The following is an 11,411-nucleotide window of genomic DNA, read 5'->3' as shown; positions in this document are numbered from 1 at the left end:
CCACTCCAGGAGTCACACAGGGACTAGCATTCAGTAGGCATTTTTCATGTGGAATAAATGAGAACCATCAGGATACCTGGCTACCCAGATGTCCTCTGATGGGGTTAGAATCAGGATGAGGTTGCTTTAGGGCTCATGTCCTTGGGATTCCTTGGTGGGGATGGGAGTGGGGTGGTATGTGTGTGTACCCACTCCTTTTCACTCCTTAAGGAATTTTGAAGTCTCCAAGCCAACAAATTTTTCCCCAGGGAATAAACACTGAAATCTCTTGGTCTAGTCATAGGGTGGGGCTTTGGAAAAATTAGAGAGAGAACTCAGAGCCCCTAATTGTTCTTAGTAATTCTCAGTGGTCTCTGCACTCTGCCCTCAAAGATCTTCTTTGAGGAGCTATGATTTTATAATCTGACCATGAAAGGTTGTAAATGAGATTGTGTCATGATGCTACATATCCACCCAGAAGTGATGAGACCAGGGCTATCGGGAAATATGCATGAGATTAACATACAAATGCTCACAGAGGAGTCTTGTAGAATTTGTATTCAGTCGCGGTGACAGAAAAAATAGGTTTTACATTTGCACACACACATTCTCACAAGACTAGTTGGTCTCTCAAACCTTATGGAGACAAGGAAACCAGGTGATACTTGAATTGTAAGGCCTGGGATTCTCGTGCTGCCTCCAGGTGGCCAACAGGGACTTGGATGTAAAGCAACTGTCAGACTGAAAGGATGTCTTCTACTGATTCAGTTCACCCCCAAATTACTCAGGTGGGTTGTTTTTAATAACTACAGTGCTGAAATGACACTGAGAAAACAACTGTACCCACTGTAGGCTGATGGTCTCATCTTGGCAGTCACAGCTATTCCTTACCAAATCAGAGGAATCTCCATTTTTCCCATCTATTTACTATTTAGCTTGGACTTGTCAGATAGGTATGGTGTCCAATGTTTACTTCTTTTCTTGCCTTTTTAAAATCCTTTCTTTTCTAGGACTTGATAAATTTCATTCTCTTCCCCTTTAAAATTGCTTTGGGGTTCATTTTGGTTGGTGTGTGAAAGGAAGGAAGAGAGAGAGAGAACACTGACTCTCTGAGAACATTCAACCCAGTGTCACTGAGGCTGAGTGGATCCCTGGGACTGGCCGACTGGCATGTAGGTTCTGAGTTGACTCCAAGTTCAAGAAGCACCTGTGTTAGGCCAGAGGGAGGCACGTTCTCCCAAGGAGACTGCTGTGTGCTGGGGTGCATGGGAAGGGACAACACAGGAGTGGGATTGGGTTAGAAAGTCCTTTGTGATGTCCACTTATCCTTTAAGAAAACTCCACTAGTGTCACTCAGAAGGATTTTTCTTAACCTTTTTGAAATCAGAGAACTTCAATGATACTTTCTTTAAAACAAAAAAGTTTTCTCGGGCTTCCCTGGTGGCGCAGTGGTTGAGAGCCCGCCTGCCGATGCAGGGGACACGGGTTCGTGCCCCTGTCTGGGAAGATCCCACATGCCGTGGAGCAGCTGGGCCCGTGAGCCATGGCCACTGAGCCTGCGCGTCTGGAGCCTGTGCTCCACAACGGGAGATACCACAACAGTGAGAGGCCCGCGTACAGCAAAAAAAAAAAAAAAAAAGTTTTCTCCACCCCTGTTCCCATCCACATACACAAAGCTAAAGCAAGAATTACGGTGTAAACACACACACACACACACACACACACACACACACTTTAATAAGATACCTTGGTAATGAAAGAGTTCCGGTATGTGGTTTTAGCAGTTATCTCTATACCCCAGCAACTAACATGATTCCAAATATATAGCAACAGTCCAATAAATGCATGTTGAATTAAATTGAAAAAAATTCCACCTGTGTAAGATATCAAACAAGGGACAAAGAGAACTTTAAATCTGTTCACTTTTCTTAATAAAAAAAAAAATTGTGTTTGCTTCCAAATATCTCTTAAGAATTTAAGCCATGCTGCAATTTGACAGAATCTTCAAGTAAATAAATGAGTGATTAATTGCCTTCTATATGTGAGTCCAAAACTTAGGTATGAAAATATACACTTGGAAATGCGATTTTCTTCTCTTGTATTCTTAAGGAAATATGCTATGCTTTTGAGAAATGAATGTATTTACTTTCATTCACATGTCAGTAGTTCTGCTTTCCACTTTTCACTCAGTTCTATTAAAAAGAGAAAAGATATCTTATTCTGCTTGCCCCAGCTGGTGTAAATCCCTTGTTCGATAAATTGTCTCTGCTGTAATTGCTGCCAGGCTGGCAGAGGGCACGGGGCATGAACTAGCTCTGTTGCTGTGGTCAAGGAAAGCAGCTTATGGAGATGAGCACCTACTGCATGGTGGGCCTGGACTGCTTTCCTCTTCTCCCAGCTTCTGCTCACCTGATACTCTGCCACGCAATGTGCTCATCTATGCCAGTCAGGGCTAAGATGAATGTGACCTTGGGTTAAGGCTCTTTCAATTATTTTCAAATATTCTTACTGTCTTCATATGCAATGCAACTGATCAAAGTTCAATTTAAGAAGAATCTTTGCCAACTGATTTCTACAGAAAATGACTTTTCTCTAAAATCCTCCATAAAATGCTGGCTGCCTGCCTTACGTGTTAGCCAAGGAATGGATTTTGTCTCTAATCTGAGTATTCTGGGTCTGCCTTCTTTGCTGCTGTGACCTGGACGTGGGAAAGAAGAATCAGAGAAGAGTGCCTACAGAAGAGTTGTTTTCTGATTGGAGTCTGAGCTAAAACAGTTTTCCTTTTGTACATCTCATGGCCTGTGTCACACCATTAGACAGTCTTCTGTGTCCAGTAGCTCAAGTACAATCACCACCTAACCCATTCTTAACCCAATAGCAAACAAGAAATAGTGTGGACAATTTTAGGAAGTCACACCTTGTCATCAGTCCACTGATCTTGCAAAGCGTAGATACAAAATTGCTCTAGTGGTTTCTATTACAGAAACCATGGGAGTGATATTCAAAATATTTAACAATGCATAAGTTATAGGTACTGACCGTTCAGAACAGATACCTACAGTAATTAACTGGCATAGACTGACTGAATGTTGCTTATTGGAAATTGTTATTTTTTTGGAGAAATTTTTTCATTATTTTCCCCAATACTTATGGCACAATTAAAATTTGTCCTTGGATACTTGTGTTGACAAAATAGTAGGACTGCATCGGCTCCAATGTAGGAAGCAGTGACCTACAGTGCATGTGACAAAAATAGCAAAAGGGCCACCACCCTTTTCAGAGTATGTAACCCACTTGCCCCTACTACATCCCTGCCTGCTATTTGCAGATGTCGCCAAAGCCACCACTGCCCTCAGGAATGCCAAGTAGCAGGAGTGGGCAATTTGCCATGCATCTTTGGATGATTGCCAATCCACAGCCCTGCCCGAAGCCTTCTGTTTTCAGCTTTCCCACCCAGACAGGCCATCCCTGTGGCCTTACTTGCTCAGAACAGTTTTCTCTTCTGATTTTATTGGAGGTTTTTATGGAAGAAGAAAGGGATCGTGGAGTAAGTGACTGATTTTTTTTTTAAGTTTGAGAACTACCTCTCTAGGGGCACAGGATTCAGGACAGAAGGATTCAAGGTTACCATAGGCAAAGTCGAGCTGCAATTTTACCTGCAAGTATTCAAAAGTGATCCTGTCCTGACAAGGGGCCCTGGTTTGCTTTTCCAAATTATTCTGGTAAATCAAATCATGAGTGCAAATCATCCAGGCAAGGGAAGTTACTAACAACTGCTGATCATTTTCAGCAAAGGTTCTAAATCAATACTTAAGAGACTCTTCATCAGTTGTTCGGGAACCAGTGCCAATTGGTGTGTACAAATGACAATGAGGCAAGTCTTATTGGTCATTTAAGGAGGGGACCCAGTCATTTTAAGGCAGATGAGGGTGTCACTTGACCTGAACCTTCACTGCCTTTGTTAATTCCCCAAGCATTTGCTGAGTCCTCTGTGCACAAGGCAGCATGTGCGATGAATAAGACAGAGTGCTGGGCTTAAAGATACACAAAAAATCCTACCCCTTTCACTCACATCCTCAGAATAATTGCTTACTTTTCTCAGATGTGTTACCTATATAGATAGATATGCCCTGTGAGTGAGTAACTAGAGGAAAGGACCTAATAATCTTGGCATCTTCTGCCCACAGGGACTCATGGGAACCACTCTAACAAAGAAGCCAAGAGCCTCGTGGGGAGGAGGCCTTGGTTAGAATGCTCAGCTCTGCCACTTACTAGGTGCGGGTTTGTATCCAAGTTATTTATCCTCATCTGTCAAAGAGGAATAATATACAATGTTATACATACTGTAAAAATTATCTCACACTGTGCCATTCACATAGCAAATGTTCAGTAACAGTGCAACCCTCAGGATATGTAAACAAGTGGTAATGTGAAGTTAATACAGGAGACGCTCAGTTCACAAGGCATAAGTCCTCAAACAGGCCCTGTATTGTCTGAGAAGCCCACAAAAGGAGTTAGGGAGAAAGGTCTCACATCATTGGAGAGAGTGAGTACCATGGACCAGCCATCTTGGTCACTTCATTCCATTTCACCCTCACAACAGTCCTGTGAGTGAGGTGGAAATTGTCACCAATTTGCAAGTGAGGAAACTGAGGCTACTCAAAGTGGACCTGACCAAGGTCACATAGCAAGACAGGAGTCCAGCTTTATCTGACTCCAATGTGAGTGCTTTTTCCTCGAAGCTAACTGGCTCTCAAAGTTCGGTCTCAGACGAGCAGTATCAGCAGCACTTGGGAACTTGTTAGACATGCATTCTCAGCCCCTCCGTCAACTCCAGAAGTGGGACCGAGGCATCTGTGTTTCAACAAGCCCTCCAGGTGATTCTGATGCATGCACAAGTTCCAGAACCACTGCTCTATGCCATGGGTTCCCTCTTCAATTAGGATCCAACTCTTTATCCTGTATTTAACATAAAGCATGGAAGAAAGCCCTTGGGCTCTGAATGTGAGCTTACACTGAATTCTTAGGAATGATGAATCAAGGTATCAAGCTCCTACTGTGTGCCAGACACTGAGAGAACAGTGGGGAACAAAACCAGCAAATCGTCCCCTCAAGGAGCATATGATCTGATTTCTCCCAGCACTGGACACCACTGACCTCTTCTAGAATCCCTGAACTCCCAAGGCAGGGGGACAAGTGAGGAATCCCCTGCTCTTCCAACCACCCATCACCAGCAGCCACCTACATTTAGAATGGGAATACCTATGACTCCTAAGCAGAGATGTTATCAGAAGAAACAAAGCAATTTACTCAAATTGCCCCTGGACCATACACAGCATATCCACGCAAAGTAGTGTAGCTGGCCAAATGAGCAAGGGTCAGAGAGAAGCCAGTCACGCTTGGAAAAACAGTCCCAAGCACCCACTGACCAGAAGCCCAAGACTTTGGAATCACACTGGCCATTAGGCTGTGTACCTATGGACCTCAGCGTGGGTCTGAAGAATCAAGTCTGCCAAGCCAGGACCCATGTCCATCAGTATTTCAGTACAATGTTTTTTGAGCTCTATGGGCGATGGATGCCAGAGTCATCACAAATCATCAGCCGCTCTGGCTAAAAGGCAAACACCCTGAATTTGCTCTTTATTGACTGCATAAGAACCATATTGCTTCCCGCTGAAAATAAGTACTACTTGAACAATAAAAGAACCCCTAATGCATATTCCACCTGCTGCTAGCCAGGGCTTTGAAAGGCATTGCCTTCCCTGAATGATTCCAGCTGGTACTCTGCTTTGTGCTGGCTTTTACAGGTTGTAAGGACAGATACATAAGGTGTAGGTCAGTTTTTTAGAGAATGTAGAAGTCTTGCCCTCTCAACTCGACACATGCTTCTCTTTTCTTCCTCCCCTCCCTCCTGGAATTAATGGGGATCGAGATTGCTAAAGCATCTAATTAAAAGGTTTTAGATCATTCTGGCCTGTACACAGACTGACTAGAAAACTGACTTCATCTGAAAGAGGAGAATCAATATATGGGGGAAGGAAGGGAGATGTGTTTATAATATTTTTGTTTTCCTGACCCTTGTCTAACTCACAGGCAATTTCCAGAATAAAATTCTCACATGTTTTTTTTCCATCAAATGGAGAACTTGAATCAATATTAATGGCAGAGTTTTTGCTTATTTAAATTTCCCTCCCACCTCACAATGTGTCTACTACAAGTTTGTGTCATAAATCCCAGCATAAAATTCCCTGTTGCTTAACCTGCCCATAAACTTGGAGCATGTAGTCATGTTATATGATTCCTGACCTGAACATAAAGTTCCTGTAGTCTAGAGGCACCTTAAGGAGGAGCTAATATGTTCACCTGCTTGTTTTCCAGGCAATAAACCCAGAACAGGTGAAATGAGGAGGAAATTTAAAAAAGATCAAAAGACAGGTTCAAACGAATAAAAGTCATCTGGAAAGCCTCAGGGCTGTCAGTCTCAAATACGAGACCCGGAGGAAGTTTAAGTGGAATTTCTAGTTTTCCCTTCTCTCCAACCTCAACTTTTCTTTAGAAGGAAGCTCATTGTCCAAGAGGTTGGGTCAGACACTGGCAAGAGAAAAAAAGATGAATTTCTTCTAAGCCCGTTGTTGAAAACCTCTTTCTCCTCTTCATTCTCCTGGCCTCCACCCCTGTTGCTTCAGTACGTGTTTAGCTGTCGCTAGCATTTTACGTTGCAGAATGAGGTTGGGTTGTGAGGAAGGTATTTGCCGAGTTAGTATAAGGGGAGCGTTTAACTCTGGATTTCAAATTACTATGCAGACGACAACACTCTACTGCTGAAAAGAATTTGCTGAACAAGAAACAATTGCGCAGGTAGGAGTATAAATTGGTACAGCCTTCAATACAATTTGGCAATATGTATCAAAATTCTGAAAATTATGAACACTATTTGACCCAGTAATCCCACTTTTATTAATTCATCCTAAAGAGATAATTGTACAAAGGCAAGAAGACATACGAACAAGGATGTTCATTGGGGCATAGGAAAAGTTGGAAATAATCTAAATGCTCAGTAATGAGATTGGTTAAACAAATTCTCATGTATTGAAAATTAAGAATATTATATAGGCATTAAAATGATGATGGAGATCAAAGGTTTTGACAAGGCAGAACATCTACTTATAGTAAGTTTAAAAAAAAGCAAGTTACAAGACAATGTATATAGTTATTATCTCTCTAAAATTATGTATACACATATATATGATTTATGAAATGTCTCCTATGAAATTCTTTTTAACAGACCACACATACTGAAGTTCAATAAATACAAATCAAGCAACTGTCAAGCAAAAATACCATTATGTTTTCTCTTCCAATTATAGTGAGGTAAAATCAACAAATATTTCCCATGAAGATTTGGGCCTTTAAAGCCTCTTCAATGTTGGGCTCATTATCCTCATGCTATTTTGGTCAACATGACATACATTCTTCTTCCACTTTGAAATGTTTTTCATTGAAAAAACAGGTTTTATTTGTGGGAATTGTTAGGAGCCCTGACATAAATAAAGACACACACATCAAGGACAGCTATTTCCACATAGTGTCAGAAAATATTTCATTGTAGTGGCTTCCCTTGATTGGAGGCCAAATCCTGAATTGGAATTGAGTAAAAAAGAAAAAAAAAAGACTGACAAGTAATTTTCTCTAAAACAGATTTAGTACACATTTCTATGAAAGAGCTTTACACACATTTCCATTCTAATTAAAAACATAATTGGTCACATACGTCTTTATGCTAGGAATATTTTGGTGAAGGAGGTTCAAAGACTAGCAGTTACATCCATCTCTCAGAAGGCTAATTGTTCACTTTAAGGAGTAACACAGAAAATTTTCAACAAACAACAGCAAAAGCAATTTGCGATATTCACTTTTGACATCTAATTCTCCGACTTAGGTGACTTGCTATAAAGGATGCCGTAAGCTGGAAATCAAAGACAAGATTCTTACTTTAGCCACTAGTGTAACCCTCAACCCTGGCTGCCCCATAAAATCACCACCCCACTAGCGATTCTGATTTAACATGTCTGGGTGGGAACTGGACATCAGAATTTTTAAAAATTTCTTAGGGACTGTAATATGTAACCATAATTTAGAAGACCTGTACCTTGATAATTGATTTCCTCCATTAGCAATTATTCAGGAGACTGAAATGGATGAAGTGTTACAGTCTGAAAGGGACTTAAAACATCATCTAGGGGCTTCCCTGGTGGCGCAGTGGTTGGGAGTCCGCCTGCCGATGCAGGGGGCGCGGGTTCGTGCCCCGGTCCTGGAGGATCCCACATGCCGCGGAGCGGCTGGGCCCGTGAGCCATGGCCGCTGAGCCTGCGCGTCCGGAGCCTGTGCTCCACAACGGGAGAGGCCACAACAGTGAGAGGCCCGCGTAACGCAAAAAAAAAAAACAAACATCATCTAAACCAACCCTTATTTTGGAGAGGGGGACACTGAGGCCTGGCAAATTCCTTGTAACAGCTTCTTTATTTCCTTATTTTGGTGACAAATAGAGGAAATGAGACCAGGGGATCTCCTTCCTCCCTTCTCACATGCACTCAGTTCCCAACCATTTTTTGCCACATAGGCACAAAGTTCTACAGCCACCATCTCCCTATTCAGTGAGTGGGATTTTACATTCTTAATGAGGATTAAGACAAAAGCTACCATTTGATGAATGCTTTTGCTACATGGGGCATTGCCTCGCCTCACCATAACTCTATAACATAGGTATTATTCTATTCCCAATTTTATAGATAAGGAAACTGAGCCTCAAATAACTTGCCCAAGGGTAGGCAGCTAAAAATGGTAGAACTGGGCTATGAACCTACATCTACTCAACTCCAAGGTGTTCTACCCTGAGCAAACCCACAGTGCAAAATCCCAATTGTTATTACTTTAGAGATGAGATCTCAGAAGAGCTTGCCCAAACATCTTCATTTCCTTAAGTGCTGCCAAGACAGCAGGAAGGGGAAGAACGGCAATTCAATGGGGAAATGAGAAAAATCAAGCTCTTGATACCAAGGGTAAAGGCTTTGCTGAACAAATACCATAAGCAAACTACATGGGCCTTTACTTGTAGAACAAAAGTACAGTTGGGGGCACTCAGCCTTCATGGGAAGAGCCTTTGCTGTGATCCCAAGCAAGCCACTCGAGCATGGCTAGGACTGATGTTCTTTGACGTGTGCTAAAGGTCTCACTTATCCATTTGCACACGCTCCTCAATCTTCTTGGAACTCCCTTCCCCTCCTCCTTCACCTGGCTCACTCCTGCTCATCTTTCAAGACTGCACCATCATTCAGGGTACCTGGGCCTCTCTGACCTCTGAAGGATGGATTACATAGTCCTCTTTTGTGCATCTATAACATCCAGTGACACTGCACTCAAAACACACAAGGTTGACCTGTCTGTCTGTTTTTCTGCCTGTCACCAAAACAGTGGTTCCTTGAGGTAAGGCCTGTGTAGACCAGTGCTTAGCCCATTCCCCAGCACAGAGCGAGCACTTAAGAAACAGGTGTGGCACACCAGTCAGAATGGCCATCATCAAAAAATCTAGAAACAATAAATGCTGGAGAGGGTGTGGAAAAAAGGGAACACTCTTGCACTGCTGGTGGGAATGTGAATTGGTACAGCCACTATGGAGAACGGTATGGAGGTTCCTTAAAAAACTACAAATAGAACTACCATATGACCCAGCAATCCCACTACTGGGCATATACCCTGAGAAAACCATAATCCAAAAAGAGACATGTACCAAAATGTTCATAGCAGCCCTATTTACAATAGCCCAGAGATGGAAACAACCTAAGTGTCCATCATCGGATGAATGGGTAAAGAAGATGTGGCACATATATACAATGGAATATTACTCAGCCATAAAAAGAAATGAAATTGAGCTATTTGTAATGAGGTGGATGGACCTAGAGTCTGTCATACAGAGTGAAGTAAGTCAGAAAGAGAAAGACAAATACTGTATGCTGACACATATATATGGAATTTAAGAAAAAAAAAATGTCATGAAGAACCTAGGGGTAAGACAGGAATAAAGACACAGACCTACTAGAGAATGGACTTGAGGATATGGGGAGGGGGAAGGGTAAGCTGTGACAAAGTGAAAGAGCGGCATGGACATATATACACTACCAAACGTAAGGTAGATAGCTAGTGGGAAGCAGCCGCATAGCACAGGGAGATCAGCTAGGTGCTTTGTGACCGCCTGGAGGGGTGGGATAGGGAGGGTGGGAGGGAGACGCAAAAGGGAGGGGATATGGGAACATATGTATATGTATAACTGATTAAATTTGTTATAAAGCAAAAAAAATAAATAAGAACCAAAAAAAAAAAAGAAACAGGTGTGGAAGGAATACACAAATAAACAATAAATGTGTACTCCTTACACATAGGTGGATGGAATAAAGCATCCAAATGTATAGAACAGAAAATATGTTATAATTTGCACAGCTGGCATGAGAATCTTGGAAAGGGAAATAGTTTGGTTGGAAAAATAATTTTACCAAAGACTGGAGTGCACAGTGAGACCCTCTCCTCTCTCCCCATTTTACCCCTCTTCCATGGTGCAATGGACTGAATGTTTATGTCCCTCACCAAGTTCATACGTTGCAACCTATTCCCTCAACACAATGGTATTTGGAGGTGGTGCCTGTGGGAGATGACTAGGTCATGAGGGTGGTGCCCTTATGAATGGGAGTAGTACCCTTATAATAGAGACCCCAGAGAGATCCCTCACCCCTTCTACTATGGGAGGTTATAGCAAAAAGATGGCTCTTCATGAACCAGGAAGCAGTTCTCACCAGACACTGAATCTGCCAACAACTTAATTTTGGACTTGCCAGCTTCCAAAACTTTGAGAAGTAAATGTCTGTTTCTTATAAGCCATCCAATCTATGGCACTTTGTTATAGCAGCCTGAACGGATTAATACACCTGGTTAGGTCCTATGTGTTGGCTAGAACCAAAGTTAATGAGAACTGGATTATTGTGTATTTAAAGAGGAATGCATTTTTGAAGTTTCACAGGCAATCCAGGAGGAAGGAGTGAAGAGGAGATGAGAGGAACAAGTGAGATGATGGAAGTCTACATACTATGCAACGTGGTAACTCCTATTGACACTCTGAAATTATTTTAAAAAACACTAAATTCATGAATTCTTAATGCAAGTGGTTTTAACATTTTATAGATTTAAAGTCTAGGCCAAGTTTCACGTTGGAGTAGATGTGAAGTGAGATGGAGATAGCCCATCAGGACAAAAGAGCCAAATACAGTGATTCATCAGCTTCCTCTAATGGTCTCATCTGAAAATCAGAGCAGTGAATAAACTGCTGACTTAAGCACCGACAACACCAACACCCAGAAGGTGACAAGCAACAAAGCAGCTGCTGA

This window comes from Hyperoodon ampullatus (assembly GCF_949752795.1).
Source record: "Hyperoodon ampullatus genome assembly, chromosome: 11".
In the NCBI taxonomy this organism is placed as follows: Eukaryota; Metazoa; Chordata; class Mammalia; order Artiodactyla; family Ziphiidae; genus Hyperoodon; species Hyperoodon ampullatus.
This window is presented reverse-complemented; position numbering follows the sequence as displayed.